Source organism: Drosophila willistoni, unplaced genomic scaffold (genome assembly GCF_018902025.1).
Source record: "Drosophila willistoni isolate 14030-0811.24 unplaced genomic scaffold, UCI_dwil_1.1 Seg209, whole genome shotgun sequence".
NCBI classification, from domain to species: Eukaryota; Metazoa; Arthropoda; class Insecta; order Diptera; family Drosophilidae; genus Drosophila; species Drosophila willistoni.
This window is the reverse complement of record NW_025814176.1, coordinates 89096-107909: the sequence shown is the minus strand read 5'-3', so window position 1 is coordinate 107909 and position 18814 is coordinate 89096. Positions and strand designations below refer to the sequence as shown.

Here is an 18814-nt window from a genome sequence, read left to right as displayed (position 1 = left end):
CAAACAACAAAACAAATTAAATTTAAAATGTACATGAGTGCCCACATTGACTGTTCGCCGAAACTGGATGCTGCGATGATGGGAGCTGCAGCAAGAGTATCTACTCCACATGCCTCTTCTTACACCAAACCTGTTGACAGGCCTACGAACCGGCGGATAGAACAATTAGTAACGGAAAAACGACGTCTAAGAAGAGAATGGCAGATTACTCGATCACCAGCAGCAAAACTTCGCCTAAGGCAAGCTAATCGCAACCTCTCCAAGGCGTTAAGACAAGAGGAAAGCTGGGCTCAAAGGAAATACATAGAAAAGCTCAGTCCAACCAGCACTAAACATCCTCTGTGGAAAGCCCACCCAACTTTAAGCGCTCCTACAGAGACAATTTCACCGAGGAGTCCAACCGGTGGATGGGCCCGCAGTGACGAAGAGAGGGCATCCGTATTTGCCACACATCTTAAAATGGTTTTCCAGCCAAATCCAACATCAAACTCATCTGTACTTCCCCCTTCGAACACATTAACGGATAGTGAGTACTCGGAACTCCAATCGGACGAGATCACTGCAGTTATTAAAAACCACATAAAGCCGAAAAAAGCCCCTGGCCATGACCTAATCACACCGAAAATGATCCTAGAACTCCCTGTCTTCGCCATACAATATATCTGAAAACTGTTCAACGCTATCCACTATCATCATGATTCCTAAAGTGGGAAAGGACAAAAACCAGCCATCATCCTTCAAGCCAATTAGTTTGCTGCCATGTATTTTGAAGCTTTTTGAAAAGGTCCTGCAGATCCGACTAAACTCATTTCTGGCATCAGAGAACACAATCCCTTCACACCAGTTCGGCTTCCGCGAAAAACATGGTACAATTGAACAAGTCAATCACATAACATCCGAAATACAAACAGCATTCGAACTAAAAGAATACTGTGCGGCTGTCTTTCTCGACGTTGCCCAGGCTTTCGATAGAGTTCGGCTGGAGGGTCTGATGTTCAAAATCCGGCAAAAACTGCCACCATCATGGAATCTTACCTTTACAATAGGAAATTCGGTGTAAGATGTAATGGCTCCGTCTCGGCTGATTTTGAAATCAAAGCTGGTGTACCGCAAGGCAGTGTACTCGGCCCATTGCTCTACCTGCTGTACACTGCAGACTTACCAACGAGTTTAGGACTTACAACGTCCACTCTTGCCGATGACACGGCAATACTCAGCAGATCCAAATGCCCAATACAAGCCTCTGCAAAATTAGAGGAACACCTCAAGGTGGTAGAGGAATGGCTAGCAACCTGGCGTATCCGGGTCGACGAGCAGAAATGCAAACATTTACGCTTAACAGAAGAAACTGTCCAGCTCTAAAGCTAAACAACGTACCAGTTCCTCAAGCCGTGGATGTCACTTACCTTGGCATCCACCTAGACAGAAGACTAACTTGGCGCAAGCACATCAAAGCAAAAAAGTCACAGCTTAAACTGAAAGCGAGTAGCCTACATTGGATCATCAATGCTCGGTCCCCTTTACGTCTGGAGTATAAAGTCCTCCTATACAACTCCGTATTGAAACCCATCTGGACTTACGGAGCCGTACTATGGGGAAATGCAAGTACCAGCAATGTCGATATTATACAAAGAGCGCAGTCGAAGATTTTAAGATCAATCACGGGCGCCCCGTGGTATATACGAAACGACAACATTCAAAATGATCTAAATATACCTAGCGTAAAATCTGAAATAGGTACTCAACAACTAAAGTATTCTGCGAAACTGGATGCACACCCAAATGTTCTTGCCAATTCCCTTACGCGAACTAATAATAGAACTCGTCTTAAAAGAAATGACAGACCAACCCAATAACAAGTGATTAGGACCGCCTGCAATATCCCCAGGATTTATCTTAAGTACTAGTCTAAGAAAAATATCTCAAACTTGTTGTTAGGCTCTAATTTAAGAGTAGATTCAACAAATATATATTAAACATTAAAAAAAAAAAAAAAAGTCGGTCAGCTGAGTTGACTATTTAAGAATGCTGACCGCATCAGCTAATCGCATATTCCAATCATGAAAAAATTGTGCAGTCGTCTCCCCTAAACTGCTCTCTCAACAGTCTTTTGCCTGGACCTGTTTTGTTTTCATTCTATTTCTTTTCAGTTTTCACCTGTTTTGCATTCCGACAATTGTTATGACAAAATTGCAAAAAGGAAAAGAAGGAAAGGCATATCGACATGAAAATAAAAAGCTATTTACTTTCCCTAGTGTCGTAGCTTATTTGTATCGTAGTAAAAGGCCTCGATCAATATCGATACATCTAGTATTTAAGTTTCGATTATTTAAATGTATGCTCAGTTTAACAATATACGGCCACACTCGAAAAAAGACCACGCCGCCAATAAGAACATTGTAAAAGCATACTATTAAGAAAAAAATCAAAATAAAGTTTATAAGCGTCTAAAATATAATTAACATAGTGGTCCTTCGAGCCGGATAGCTTAAATAGCAATCGATCCATAAACAAAAACAACCCATTTAATCAAAAATGTGGCAGTGGAGCAAACAGCAGCTTGGCCGCATTGATTCGTGGAAATCGCAAACACTACGAGATGTACATTTTGCAATCTACCTGAAATGTGTTACGGAAACATTGATAAAACGACAGCTTCGTACGTTCAAAGGTTTAAATTATAACAATGCTGAAAAGGCAGAACATGAGCAGGCAATCTCAAAGGAACTAGGCGCAAACGCTTTATTGCGCGTCTGTGAGTTTCTTGACATCGGCGTCGGTGAGAAACAGACAAAAAATGATTTGGCGGCAAAAATTGTTGACGCCATATCATTTGTCAGCACCGGAGACTCTGATGGGTCAAATGCAATAGTTCTGGAGCAGCGACTAGTTATACTGGAACAAATTGAGAATGTGGATACAGCATACGTAGACGTCAAGCGTAAAATGTGCGAAAAGGAGACAAAGCTTATAAACAACAAACGGATACTGTCAGAGGCAGATAACAACTCAACTGCAAACTCAGAGATAGACTTAACTAGTATGCACAATGAAATACTTATAGTTCAAAGGGAACTAGAACTTGTTCAAGTGGAAGAAGAAGCACTGGTAAGTAAGAAAAATGTTCTGAAAGCCAAGGTCGCACTAAGAGATTGTTCTTCCCGCATGTCCGAACGATTTGAAACATCTGTGCGAAATGAGCGAACTTCAATGTGGGTTCGTTCGCAATCTGAAGGGTGTCAGAATAATTTGGATGAAACCAATAATCCGAGCATGGCAACAAGAGCCATGAACCAGATGCTGGCGCGGCAGAGCTTAAACAGTAAACACCTGGAGTTTGATGGTTCATCAGCGTTGAATTGGACACACTTTATCCAAGAGTTCAATGCTACGAGCAAACATTGCGGATTCTCCAAAGAGGAAGATGTTCAACGATTATCAAAAGCTCTAAAGGGAGTGGCTAAGGAAAAGGTTACTTTGCTACTAATCTCTGCAAAAGATCCAGACATAATCATATCGATTTTAGATAAAGCGTATGGTGGAGCCGAAAATATTGCACTAGAGTTGATGTCAAGAGCGTGCCAAGTAAAGCCAGTCAATAATATCGCGAGATGCAAACGTGCGCGCTTCATTCTGTACATTTGACAAGCTAGCTGAGTGAGCACAAAGACAAGCAGATCTAATGCAAGATGTCTCATTTTTCAAAAAGGTTACATCAATTAACCAGCAGTCGTCATTCGTAGAGCAATATAAAGTAACCCAATCCCAACCACAGGAAATAGAGGCGGTAAACCAACCAAAGCCAAAATCAAAAGCAATTTGCTTTATTTGCAGCGAGGAAAAACACCCTCTAACCAAGTGCAACGTATTCTTAAAAGCAGATATTAAAAAGAGATGGGATTTAGCTAATCGTAACAAAGCGTGTTACAGCTGTCTAAAATTCCATAAAAGCCAATGCAGCGAAAGACAAGCCTGCAAAATTGACAATTGTGAAAAGTTTCACAGCCCATTACTGCACAAGAGACCCATACAAGTAAATCTAGCAGCCACCACAAACGTCACAGGATGCGTATCTGATTCACCAAAATCTGCATTACTCAAAATGGTACCAATCACAGTACACGGCGAAAAAGGCTCGAAAGAAACTATCGCATTTTTGGATGACGGTAGTACATCCACAATCATGGAAATGAGCTTGGCAAGAGAAGTTGGCATAAAGGGTGACGCAAAACCATTTTGTTTTACTTGGACAGGTGGTGTCTACAGATATGAGGCAGATGCGGAATCGGCAACCATTAATATCAGTGGAAAAAACGGTCCGAAACATCAGCTAAATGGAGTTTGGTTAGTCAACGATCTAAAAATACCAACATAACAACTTCACTATAAGAAGCTAACAGAATTTGTACCAAAAAATATGGTAGACTACACGAAGTTACAGGATAGGCAACCCATGGTATTGATAGGACAACGCCATGCTAAATTAATTACCGCACGAGCCGTTATAGATGGCAATGAGCATCGGCCAATGTTATCTAAAACTAAATTAGGCTGGGTAGTACATGGACCAGCACAAACCAATCTACAAGCATCACATTTTACTTGCTGTCAAATAGAAGATGTATGTCTACAACAAATGATTAAGCAAAAATTCAGTATTGAAAACTTCGGTGCCTGTACAATAAAGATCGACAAAACACGGTCTGTGGATGAGCGGTCAGCATTAGCAAAGGCCGAAAGCTCAATTAACCAAAAGGGTAATTTCTACGAAATTCGATTGCCATGGAAATCGGATGACATAAAACTACCGGAAAGCAAGTCAATGGCTTTTCAGCGACTCAAATGTCTTGAGCGAAAGCTTTTGAGAGACAAGGATACCGCAGAAGCATATAAGAACGAAATAACAAAACTTTTGGACAAAGGTTATGCCGTCCAATTAACAGAGATTAACGTTCTCAACTCTCCAAAACTGTGGTTTTTACCACATTTTGCTGTTATCAACCCAAATAAGCCCGGCAAGGTTCGACAACGGTACGTCCTTAATAGCAACCTGCTTACTGGCCCAGACTGGTCAACGTCTATAATAGGAATTTTGATACGATTTCGGCTACATGCGGTAGCAGTCGTAGCAGACATTCGCGAAATGTTCAATCAGGTGAGCATTACAGAATGTGATACTGCAGCACAATGTTTCTTATGGAGAGATCTTGACCAAAAAAGAGAGCCATCAATATTTCAAATGAAAGCAATGTTGTTTGGAACTACTTGCTCACCATTTCTGGCACAATTTGTTAAAAATTACAATGCTAGCAAATTTAAAGATGAACAACCCGACGCAGTAAAAGCTATATTGGAAAATCATTACGTAGATGATTATCTCGATTCCAAACCTAGTGCGTATGAAGTCATCAACATCATTAATGCAATCACGAAAATACACTCAAAGGCTGGATTTGAATTGTGTCAATTTATATCAAACAGCGACGAAGTGATGCAATCCATTCCCAAAACTCTCAGGGCGAACAAGTCTACAGCAATGATAGGGGAAAAAATGGACGTACAGCAAAAGGTGCTAGGAGTATTGTGGGACGCAAAAGGCGACTTCTTCACGTACTCCACTACGGTAATGCATAAAGTTACAGATGATCTGCTTTCTGGTAAAGTTACACCAACAAAGAGGAATGTATTGTCAGTAGCTAATTCGCTATATGACCCATTGGGGCTCATGACACCAGTCACAATCAAAGGACGAATCCTTATGCGAGATGTATGGGAGTCTGGAATAGGCTGGGATGACCAAATCAAGGGAGATCTAATAAACAAATGGCGAAATTGGATAAAGGCATTAATATCAATTGAGGGCACCAAAATTCCAAGGTGTTATAGCTCTAACTGAACAATGCCGACCGCGTTGAAATGCACATATTTAATGACGCAAGTGCAAAAGCATATTCTTCAGTTGCCTATATCAGATGCAGCTATGTTAAGGAGGATAAATGTCAATTTGATGTGTCACTAATTGCATCTAAGGCAAGGGTTTCTCCAATCAAACATATAACTATTCCGAAACTGGAAACGATGGCCGCCGTACTGGGATGCCGTTTGGCTGAAATGATAAGCCACGAATTACAAATCAATATAGATCAACATTACTTTTGGACTGATTCACGTACGGTTCTTACCTGGATTAACAGCGATAAACATATGGACGTTTTTGTCGCAAATAGAATAGGTGAGATTTGGGAAAAATCGGTAAGATCAGAGTGGCGCTGGCTATCAACAAATGAAAACATCGCTGACGTCATAACGCGTGACAACATATCAGAGCATAAACTTCATTGGTGGTTGACGGGACCCGAAGTTCTTCAAAGACCCGAATCCACATGGGATCTTCAAAAACCCATTATAGAGGAATACGACCAAACAGGGGTCGTAGTGGTACTTCAAGAGATGGAACATCCAATGGATATACTCATACAAAGAATTTCCGGATACAATAAATTGATTCGCAGTACTGCCTGGATTGGGAGATACATAAATAACTTAACGAAACGGTTAAAAGGTAATCGAAAATTGAATGTGTTAAGTGTCGGCGAAATTGAATGGGCGGAAACTGTCTGGTGGAAGGTTGTACAGCAACAGCTATTTCAGGACGATCTAATCAGCATAAGGACTGGAAAGCCTTCTTCAAAATTGAGGTTGTCAAAATATTGTGTATACCTGGATGACAATGGCATAATGCGAGTGGATAGCAGAATAGAACGTGCAAAAGAGGTATCGACATATACCAAAAGCCCAGTTGTTCTCGATGGCAAACATATCTTTACTCGGATGCTGATCAATAAAATTCATGTCGACGCACAACATGTCGGAACACAGGTAGTAGTACACCAGTTCAGGAAGGCATACTGGATGCCAAAATTAAATAGGATGATCAGAACGACGATCAATGCTTGTGTTTGGTGTAAACGTAAAAAGGCAAAACCACAAACACCAAAAATGGGATTTCTGCCCGAAGAAAGGTTTTTCACACAAAAAACCATTTACAGCAACAGGCGTCGATTTCTTCGGTCCATTTTACACCAAAGCAGAAAGAGGAACTCGAGCCTCAAAACACCTCAGCAAACGGTACGGAGTTATATTCACATGTCTGACTACTAGAGCAATCAACGTGGAGAGAACCCACTCCCTAGACACCGATTCTTGCATAATGGCAGTTCGTAAAATAATGGCTCGACGTGGACCTATACAAATCATCTGGTCAGATAATGACACAAATTTTCGCGGAGCATCACGAGAATTACAAGAAGCCCTAGAGGACCTGGATGAGTGTGCCGTGAAAGAGTATATGGCAAGTATTAAAATAATTTGGATTTTCATTCCAGCAAATCCACCAAATTTCGGAGGCTGCTGGGAGCGACTAGTAGGCTGTTTTAAACGGGCAATTGAAGCAATTTTAACAGTAAACGCAAATCCCAGCGATGAAACGTTGCAAACAATTTTTATGGAGGCAGAATATCTGGTCAACAGCAGACCATATATACTGGAATCTGATGACCCCGACGACGAACTTGGTCTGTGTCCAAACGATATTTGTATCCCGCAAAGCTGCATACTCCTTGGCCCAGGCAACTTTACTCCCAATACGATGGAGAAACGAGCTAGGAGAATCTCGCAGTACCAGATAGACTCTTTCTGGAAACGTTTCATTAAAGAATATCTTCCCACACTTATACATCGGGAGAAATGGCATAAAGATGTGCCAAACTTGGAGGTCGACGACATAGTTGTTATGAAAGACAACACCCCGCGCGGCGAATGGCCGCTCGGTCGAGTTATGAAAGTTTTTCCAGGTGAAGATGGAGTTGTACGCGTAGTCGAATCGAAGACGGCTAAAAACACGTATCGTCGCCCAGTCAATCGTCTATACAAAATACGAGTCAAGCGCTACGATGAGAAGGATCGTGCTCAAAAAAGGGATTCCGCACTAGGGGCCGCTATGTCGTAGCTTATTTGTATCGTAGTAAAAGGCCTCGATCAATATCGATACATCTAGTATTTAAGTTTCGATTATTTAAATGTATGCTCAGTTTAACAATATACGGCCACACTCGAAAAAAGACCACGCCGCCAATAAGAACATTGTAAAAGCATACTATTAAGAAAAAAATCAAAATAAAGTTTATAAGCGTCTAAAATATAATTAACACCTAGTGAAATGGATCCAAGGGCTCGGCACAAAAGGGAAGCTCGAGAGTGGACTAGAAAGTTTCATGGATAAATTTTTAAGTGTGTCATAAATAAAATACAGGATTATTCAGTTAATAAGGTTAATAATTAAATAGTTTTGAAAGATTTCTAAGTAAAGTTTTAATCGAAATATTTAGTTATTACATTTTTTCCCGCGACAAATCTTTGTAGCTGATTTTTTATATGAATAATTTTCAGAATACTCTAGATATATGTTCATGAACATGAATAAAAGGATTTTTCCTCTCTTTATTTCAATTATCATCCAATTTTAATATTCTCTCTTTAGATATATCCCTGACACAATAAACGAACTTCGCTTCCTGAGTGGCCATTTTACTACAAGGCTTTTCATATACATATGGAGTGCCTGCTCCCTTTCTTCCACCAACAGAACTAAGCAAATACTCTCACAAGCAAATATGATGGAGTATCCTGGAGTATATGGATAGAGGGGGTGTAGGGTAGGGTAGGGCAGGGAGTGGATGGTAGATGCTTTTGGTTTGCTTTTAATTGCTTTCAAGTAAACAGAATGCCCCTTTGGAAACTGGCACATAAATATAATTGCGTTAACCACCACCGACCCGACCGAAGTGGGTGGTTGCGGGCGTGTGTGCCAAAGGTGTTATTTAATTAAATGCCACGATTTACGAGTTTTATATTACACTAGCCGACATGTTTTCCAGGCACTCTAAATACAAATACAAAGAGATCAAAAATTCAATTCATTATACTTTAATTTAACTCTTTAATGTCAACATAGTCGAAATGACTAAAATTCCTTTATCAATTTCTATTAAAGATCTTCGTTAATTTCCTTAAATTCGTTCACTTCTACCTGGAAGTGCATTTTAGCCGGCTTGAGGTCAGTCTTCCAATCTGATTATGAATATCGTTTCGATATTGATCCTATATTTACAATCTGTATAAAAACATGTTTACTAACACAAATGAGTTTAGATAAATTGAAAACTTTTAATTCTCTTAGCTCTCGTAGCTCTCTCTAATCAATATATGAATATTTGTATATTATATTTTTGTCGAACCAGCAAATATTTTCCACTATTGTAAACATATTTTTTCTTGTCGTATTTCCTATCAAACAGCGTGTTGAGGGTTGAGCAGGAATGGAATTTTTTTTTTGCCAGTGCCAGCTGCATTAGACCATAAATTTGCCAAAAAGTAAACAGTAAACATTTTTTGTCATTTTGACACACCGTTGCCAAGCCCAGAACAGGAGTTTTTCCAACTGTTTTAAATAATTATTTAACATTTTACATTGTTTAGTTGGCGCATTGTGTGCCATGCCTGTGTGTATTTTAACGGGAGGGATTTTTGTTTGTTGTAAGGATTTGCCCGACTTGCATTTGTGCCAAAACGTTTCATGAATGATTCATGTGCAGCCCCAACCAGCCACACACACTCCTTCACTTTATTCAGCCCATCTAGGCCCAGTTGGTGACAATGAATGCTTCGATTTATGTGACTGGTTTGAAGAATGAGGGCGAAGATCTGGAATGTTTGGTGGGTGGTGAAGGAGTTGTAAAGTGTTCTTAGAAAATTGAGCTTATCTTTAACGAGGATGATTTCTTTAACTTACTGAGTTCGCAAAACTTGGCATTTTGAAGCGATACCCCATTATGAAGTATTGTTAAAAAGGTTCTTTTCTGGTTGGTCCACTAATACACTTTTTAATAACTTTACATATTTTGTTTAAAATATGAAGTGTTAATTTTGTACAATTTTGAATGTCAAATATATATAAAGGACATAGTAAACCAACTTCTCTTACTATATAATTGAATTTATTAATTCTCAGTACCATCTTGCTTTGATTTCGTCCTTCTTTTCCAACTTTTCTGACTTCATTTTTAATACCTTTTCAACTTCATGGAAATACACAACCTGTTGGGGTCGATTTCATGGTTGCATCCATTTTACGCACCTCATAAATTGCATTGTATGCCTTCAAATTGGAGAGCATATTTGGCAATAGAATCTCAATGATGTCATCGATTTCTTTGCTATGTGGACCGGAAAATGCTTGCAGTCTCTGCAGGACATTTTGCATTCGCGTCTCCAAATTGCCAGCCAAGGAACCTGACCCCACTGCATTTGCAGATGAAGGTAGCGATTTCATCCCTTCTGCCTTAGAGGTACACAGTCAGGCTCTGTAGTTGGTTCCACCTTTTCGACTTCAGCTTTGTCGTCTTCCGCTTTGTCGTCTTCAGTTTTGTCGTCTTCAGCTTTGTCGTCTTCAGCTTTGTCGTCTTCAGCTTTGTCGTCTTCAGCTTGTCGTCTTCAGCTTTGTCGTCTTCAGCTTTCTTGACTTCAGCTTCTTTGGATTCTGGCTCGTTCAAGAGTTTCGAATTGTCGACTGTTCGGCCATTTTAGTTTAGTTTTGAAAAAGTATACTGTTACCAAAAATAAAATGAATTTATTTTTTCTTCGAAAATTGTACAAATTTCAACGTTGTGTATAACACTATAACTAAGAATCGAATAAAAATTATGTACGTACATATCACTCTCTACTTCATAAATTCACTGCAATATGTTTAAAAGCAAACTTGATCTACAAAATTAGGTAAAACTTGTTTGAAGTATGTATATTATAGTAAAGTCGCATCTAAAATCTGCTTTTAATTTTAAAGGGAAAACAATAATGATAAAATTACATTTAAGCGATAGGCATAATATATAGAATAATCGCTTTTTTATTTGTATTAGTCGCTCCCTTTTTTTGTATTAAAATAAACACGTTATAGATTGCAGTTTTCTCAATTTAATATAAGTAATAAGCTATTATGAGAACCATGTTCCGGTCATTCTGACGCTTTGAATTGTTCATCAGTGTACTACAACAAAAAAGTTTAAATAAACGTATGTGATAATTACATTTAAATTTTTTTCGTATTTTTTTCAAGATCATTAATTTTAAGTAATTTTATGCATATTATATATAAAAATCGTTTTTGAAAAAAAAAATATAAAAATAAAAAATAATGGTTAAAATGATTTTTATTTTTTTCGCTCAAAATAGTACTCACTAAAACGCCTTCTTAGGGCTACAGACACTACTCAAAATTTATATATAGACAAGAACAAAAGGCATAAGATAAACTGCCTTTTTATTAGAATTAATATTTTAGTTATATTTTTAAGTTAGCTTTTTTTGATGCCCTTCAAGAGGGCGATATATTTTCTGGTTAATTTACATTTTTATTGTCATAAATAGATTTAAAATTTATAATACTAAATGACTTAATTTTGTTCATTTCTGGATATTTTGATTAAAACTATTTTTTAACTTAATACATATAAACTTCTGATTTGATAGATTCATAAGAGTTTAGTAATATATCTTTCCACGATTTAAATTAAGTGTGAAGTCTGATTTTCGCGTTGCTAACATATTCAATATAAAACAGTTTCTTTCGGCACGTGCTATGGCCGCAGGGGAAGGATCAGAAGAGATAGTCATTTCCTCTTGGAAGCATGTAAGTGACTTTTTCTTGCAATATGGATATATCATCTGTTGAGCTTCGATCGGCTTTTTGGTGGAATTCGAATGAGATTTGTGCGCAGTTATATCCGTATCGCTTTCAATTGTCGCACTTAAATGTAAGACTCTGGATTTGATTTGTAGTGACTTCTTTGACGGTTGAATTGTTTCCTTTTTCGATTGTGGAGACGACTTCTTCGATGATTTAATTGAGTAAGGAACTAGTTCTTTCTTTGATTCTAGAGGCTGCTTCGACGACTCAACTATTTCCTTTTTCGATTGTAGAGACGACTTCTTTGAAGATTTTATTAGATAAGGAACTTGTTCTTTCTTTGAACCTAGGCACTGCTTCGACGACTTAATTAAGTAAGGGATTGTTTCCTTCTTTAATTCTAGAGACTGCTTTGACGATATTAATGGGCAAGCAATTTGTTTCACCTTCGTTTCTTGAGACATTTTTGCTGGTTTTTGAGTTTCTGCAACCGGCTCTGGTATATTTTTTTTATACCTTGTATTTTCTCCAGTTTGTTAAAGATTTTGTATAAATCGTAATATATAACAGCTATATCTTGATCAATGACAGTCGTATGATCCATTTGGGATTTTAATTTTCTTAAAATTCTATTGATTTTCCAATTTAGTTTGTCATAGTGCTTCAGCTCATTTAAAACTTTTGGCATAATCAAAGTCATAATGCCATCAACGTCCATGTCATGCGAATCAGATTTAGGCATTTCTCTAACAATTTTCTCCACTTTGCGCCTTAGATTTTGTTCTTCGTCAATTGATAGTGAAGTAGATAAAGTCGTGCAACTACTTATCTCATGTTGCGATTCCCTTTGGCTGGATGTGCGATTTTCTTTTGTTTTAGTGGTAAAAAAAGAAGGAATTTGTTTCGACATGTTTTTTTTTTTTTGCTCCGTTCGCTCAGACTTCAAATTTGGAATGAAATAGAATGTGATCAGTTTGCTGTTTAGTAGAAACACGTTGCCTACTTAAATATTTAGTTGGGAAACGCTTGTCTTCTTCAGTTCTTCATCATTGAACTTAACATTCTTGTTCTTGGTTTCGTATTTCACGGGCAGCGTCTGCACATTTAAATGGCTGCTTACTTGCCTGTCTGCCAATCGCGCCAGTCAGCAGCAAATGCAAATTTAATGGTCTATGAAAAAGGGAAGGTTCGGGCAAATGCTTTTAACCACATCCGTAGCTATTAGATGAACGGCAAAATGTTTGCTAAATAACAAGAACAACAACAACAACAACAATAGGTAGGAAAGTGTAGTATAACAATGGAAAATGACGCCAGTGGAAATGTGAAAATCAATGCGCATTAGTGCCTGAACGGAAGTGGTGTTATTTCATCTTCGTGGCGAATGCAAACGAAGACCTGAGGTAAGAGCAAGGCAGCTAATAGCATATCAAGTTGAGGCAGTTTGGTTTCGCATCCTCTCCTTTTTTTTTGCTCTTCTTACCATTCTCATCCTTCTCTTTCTGCTCTCCAGCTGTGTAATGCAGGTGAATTTTACATTAGCAACAAGGAAAAGAAAAGAAAAGGAACTGGCAACTCACCGCAACCAAATGGCAGGACTCATCAATTTCAATAATAAAACCGATATACTAAAATCCAAATCAATTGTAGCGCGGCTGGGTTAAATGAACCAATCGAAATACACTAAAGACACTAAATAAATGAGAAAGGAGATGGGTAAGGACACCCAATGAAAATAGAAAAAATGATAGAATGCAATAGAAAATTCAAAATACTAAAAATGAGTAAATAAAAATTTCTATTCAATCGATTTTTGGGAAATCCATGAGGTCGATGTTTTTTTTTCCTTCTTGTAGCATTCCCTGCCGTGTCCTGTCATTCGTACATGCAATCTCAATACCCACACACACACGCACACTCACCCACACATTGGTAATGCATTCAAGCAAAAATTAAAATATGTATAGGTAGTACCTATTAGGTACATGTGTGTTTGACTGTGTGTGTATTCAGAGATATGTGAATGTGAACGTGTAGATGTATCTCTGTTCGCTTGCTTGTTTGGCAAAATATAATTTCTACATGTACAGTTCATTAAACAGAGCAAACCAACTTGGAAAAGCTCCTAACTTGCCATAGATGTGCAGAATAACGGACAAAGACAGATAGAGGAGAGTGTTTGAAAGAGAGAGAGAGAGAGAGAGAGGTGGAGGCAGGGAAAACATGTCCGGAGAGTTGAAAAAAACACGCAGATAAACAAATATGCAAATTGTGGCAGGAAACGAAAGATAAGAAAATAGTTGCTAAGGTGAATATGGTAAACTAAATCAATATATGAGTAGGTATACATATATATATATATTTTAGGCGACAGAAGCCTTCACAATTAGAAAGTCGAGTAGAGACTGACAAATTGTTTCCTTCCTCATGTGTATAAATTTGAATAAAAAGATGATTACCATTAATACAAGAAAAACTAGTAATGGTAAATTAAGCTTAAATATTTGCCTATGATTTAAGAATGTTGCTATTGCTGGCAGGTGTCTTTTGATCTCTGCAAGTTTCTAGAGGATATTACCAAATAGTTCAATTAATAATCAGAATGTTCTTAACAATGATAAAAGCTGACAACCTTTCCAATTTTATAAAAAAATTATAGGCATTGCTAATATCTTCATTATATGTTTGTAGTCAAACACTCAATAATGCTAAAATTGATCTATATTACATCGAAACTAGTACCTTTTGAATAAAAATTTTCCAACATCAAAAACAAAATAACATGGCCGTAAAGACCAACTTAGCCCTTTTTCATTTTGATTGACAAATAATTATTGGGAAATCCATTTTCAAAGGTCGCAAATTAATTGTTGATTTTCTGTCAATTAACCAGATCTGCTCTTAAATTGGTTATAATCAACTTTAATCAACTCACATATTTCCATCAATTGTGCATTTTAATTAACTAATCTTTTTTTTTTTGTATATCGCTGCCTGCGGTTATTTACTACAGTTGCAGTACAATAATAATGAGAACAAAATATACAATTTATGACTCTAAATCAAATGAAATCAATTTTAATCAGTTTTACATAGTTTCAGCATCATTATTGTGCAAGCTCATTGAGGTTTAAAAAGATATAAACCCCTTAGATCTAATTAGTGAACAAGACAGATAGAGTGACATATGTATGTATAAACACAAATATATATAATAAATTTCGTCCTACTCAAAAAAATGTCTTTTTGGCACTCTCAATAAAGGATTCGCCTAACTTGATCTCTTGGGTCTACATTAGGCCTTAACAAAATTATAAGGATCTTCTAGATAAGATATACCGCATTAAGGATTACCGCATACATACTTGCCTGTTGGCGAATGTGGGAGTACCTGTCTCATGAACCCTTTTACCTACTTTGCGGCCTTTTGCATCAAAAGAAAGAGATGGAAATAGTTGGGCTGTTGAAAACACCTCTTTAAGAAAAAACACCTTTTTTGTAAGGCAACGAAGTCTATCTATTTTAATCCGATTTTGATGAGCAATATCTTATTCGACAGGAAATTTAATTCACTATCTTTCATAGTTCAAGTGTTGTCATACTTTAGTGTGTGTTAGTGGCGTAAAGTGACGTCAAGCAGAGAGACCAAAAAATTCCATACAAAATTGAATTTTTCAAATGGCTCCAAAATGGACCCTGGGCCAAATTGAAAATTTGTGGTATGCAGTTTATCTTAGTTTTACTAGATCTAAAACTTTTTCTTTGAGTCCAAAGGTGTACGATCAAATTTACAAATTTTGAAAATGTGTCTTTTTTTTTTGCCGGGTCCGAATTTGGGGGCTTTTTATCAAAACCCATTTAAAAAAACCATTGGAGATATGCCCACGAAATTTACAGAACATCATCTCAATAGAATAACCAATTGAACGTTATAAATTAACATATCAAAACTTTTCACCAACATTAAGTAACAATCGAATGAAATCAGAATTTAAGGTCAAAAAAAATGTACTCAAATAAATTGCCGCCACTGTATGTGATAATTACATTGAAATTTTTTTCGTATTTTTGTCAAGATCATTAATTTTAAGTAATTGTATGCATATTATTTATAAAAATCGTTTTTGAAAAAAAAAATATAAAAATAAAAAATAATGGTTAAAATGATTTTTTTTTTTTTTCGCTCAAAATAATACTCACTAAAACGCCTTCTTAGGGCTACAGACACTACTCAAAATTTATATATAGACAAGAACAAAAGGCATAAGATAAACTGCCTTTTTTTTAGAATTAATATTTTAGCTATACTTTTAAGTTAACTTTTTTGGATGCCCTTCAAGAGATTTATATATTTTCTGGTTAATTTACATTTTTATTGTCATAAATAGATCTAAAATTTATAATACTAAATGACTTAATTTTGTTCATTTCTGGATATTTTGATTAAAACTATTTTTCAACTCAATACATATAAACTTCTGATTTGATAGATTCATAAGAGTTTAGTAATATATCTTTCCACGATTTAAATTAAGTGTGAAGTCTGATTTTCGCGTTGCTAACATATTCAATATAAAACAGTTTCTTTCGGCACGTGCTATGGCCGCAGGGGAAGGATCAGAAGAGATAGTCATTTCCTCTTGGAAGCATGTAAGTGACTTTTTCTTGCAATATGGATATATCATCTGTTGAGCTTCGATCGGCTTTTTGGTGGAATTCGAATGAGATTTCTGCGCAGTTATATCCGTATCGCTTTCAATTGTCGCACTTAAATGTAAGACTCTGGATTTGATTTGTAGTGACTTCTTTGACGGTTGAATTGTTTCCTTTTTCGATTGTGGAGACGACTTCTTCGATGATTTAATTGAGTAAGGAACTAGTTCTTTCTTTGATTCTAGAGGCTGCTTCGACGACTCAACTATTTCCTTTTTCGATTGTAGAGACGACTTCTTTGATGATTTTATTAGATAAGGAACTTGTTCTTTCTTTGAACCTAGGCACTGCTTCGACGACTTAATTAAGCAAGGGATTATTTCCGTCTTTAATTCTAGAGACTGCATTGACGATTTTAATGGACAAGCAATTTGTTTCACCTTCGTTTCTTGAGACATTTTGCTGGTTTTTGAGTTTCTGCAACCGGCTCTGGTATATTTTTTTTTATACCTTGTATTTTCTCCAGTTTGTTAAAGATTTTGTATAAATCGTAATATATAACAGCTATATCTTGATCAATGACAGTCGTATGATCCATTTGGGATTTTAATTTTCTTAAAATTCTATTGATTTTCCAATTTAGTTTGTCATAGTGCTTCAGCTCATTTAAAACTTTTGGCATAATCAAAGTCATAATGCCATCAACGTCCATGTTATGCGAATCAGATTTAGGCATTTGTCTAACAATTTTCTCCACTTTGCGCCTTAGATTTTGTCCGTTCGCTCAGACTTCAAATTTGGAATGAAATAGAATGTGATCAGTTTGCTGTTTAGTAGAAACACGTTGCCTACTTAAATATTTAGTTGGGAAACGCTTGTCTTCTTCAGTTCTTCATCATTGAACTTAACATTCTTGTTCTTGGTTTCGTATTTCACCTGCCCGTCTGCACATTTGAATGGCTGCTTACTTGCCTGTCTGCCAATCGCGCCAGTCAGCAGCAAATGCAAATTTAATGGTCTATGAAAAAGGGAAGGTTCGGGCAAATGCTTTTAACCACATCCGTAGCTATTAGATGAACGGCAAAATGTTTGCTAAATAACAAGAACAACAACAACAACAACAATAGGTAGGAAAGTGTAATATAACAATGGAAAATGACGCCAGTGGAAATGTGAAAATCAATGCGCATTAGTGCCTGAACGGAAGTGGTGTTATTTCATCTTCGTGGCGAATGCAAACGAAGACCTGAAGTAAGAGCAAGGCAGCTAATAGCATATCAAGTTGAGGCAGTTTGGTTTCGCATCCTCTCCTTTTTTTTTGCTCTTCTTACCATTCTCATCCTTCTCTTTTTGCTCTCCAGCTGTGTAATGCAGGTGAATTTCACATTAGCAACAAGGAAAAAGAAAAGAAAAGGAACTGGCAACTCACCGCAACCAAATGGCAGGACTCATCAATTTCAATAATAAAATTGATATACTAAAATCCAAATCAATTGTAGCGCGGCTGGGTTAAATGAACCAATCGAAATACACTAAAGACACTAAATAAATGAGAAAGGAGATGGGTAAGGACACCCAATGAAAATAGAAAAAATGATAGAATGCAATAGAAAATTCAAAATACTAAAAATGAGTAAATAAAAATTTCTATTCAGTCGATTTTTGGGAAATCCATGAGGTCGATGGTTTTTTTTCCTTCTTGTAGCATTCCCTGCCGTGTCCTGTCATTCGTACATGCAATCTCAATACCCACACACACACACGCACACTCACCCACACATTGGTAATGCATTCAAGCAAAAATTAAAATATGTATAGGTAGTACCTATTAGGTACATGTGTGTTTGACTGTGTGTGTATTCAGAGATATGTGAATGTGAACGTGTAGATGTATCTCTGTTCGCTTGCTTGTTTGGCAAAATATAATTTCTACATGTACAGTTCATTAAACAGAGCAAACCAACTTGGAAAAGCTCCTAACTTGCCATAGATGTGCAGAATAACGGACAAAGACAGATAGAGGAGAGTGTTTGAAAGAGAGAGAGAGAGGTGGAGGCAGGGAAAACATGTCCGGAGAGTTGAAAAAAACACGCAGATAAACAAATATGCAAATTGTGGCAGGAAACGAAAGATAAGAAAATAGTTGCTAAGGTGAATATGGTAAACTAAATCAATATATGAGTAGGTATACATATATATATATATTTTAGGCGACAGAAGCCTTCACAATTAGAAAGTCGAGTAGAGACTGACAAATTGTTTCCTTCCTCATGTGTATAAATTTGAATAAAAAGATGATTACCATTAATACAAGAAAAACTAGTAATGGTAAATTAAGCTTAAATATTTGCCTATGATTTGAGAATGTTGCTATTGCTGGCAGGTGTCATTTGATCTCTGCAAGTTTCTAGAGGA

The 18814-nt window shown here is 36.9% G+C and overlaps 3 long non-coding RNA genes across 4 annotated transcripts; all 3 read right to left on the bottom strand.

The window, feature by feature from the left end:
- Positions 1-9201: 9201 nt before the first annotated feature.
- LOC124461114 lies at positions 9202-10538 on the bottom strand. Its single transcript, XR_006954942.1, has 2 exons — positions 9851-10538; positions 9202-9762 (listed from the first exon to the last, which is right to left on the bottom strand). It is a non-coding gene; the product is annotated as an uncharacterized LOC124461114 (long non-coding RNA).
- Positions 10539-12169: 1631 nt separating this feature from the next.
- Positions 12170-13920, bottom strand: LOC124461115. Its single transcript, XR_006954943.1, has 3 exons — positions 13669-13920; positions 13327-13438; positions 12170-13259 (listed from the first exon to the last, which is right to left on the bottom strand). It is a non-coding gene; the product is annotated as an uncharacterized LOC124461115 (long non-coding RNA).
- A 3254-nt stretch (positions 13921-17174) lies between these two features.
- LOC124461109 lies at positions 17175-18551 on the bottom strand. 2 transcript variants are annotated; one of them, XR_006954938.1, is made up of 3 exons: positions 18173-18551; positions 17829-17940; positions 17175-17760 (listed from the first exon to the last, which is right to left on the bottom strand). It is a non-coding gene; the product is annotated as an uncharacterized LOC124461109 (long non-coding RNA). The 2 variants fall into 2 exon arrangements; XR_006954939.1 differs by lacking the exon at positions 18173-18551 and having other exon boundaries at positions 17829-17998.
- Positions 18552-18814: the final 263 nt, after the last annotated feature.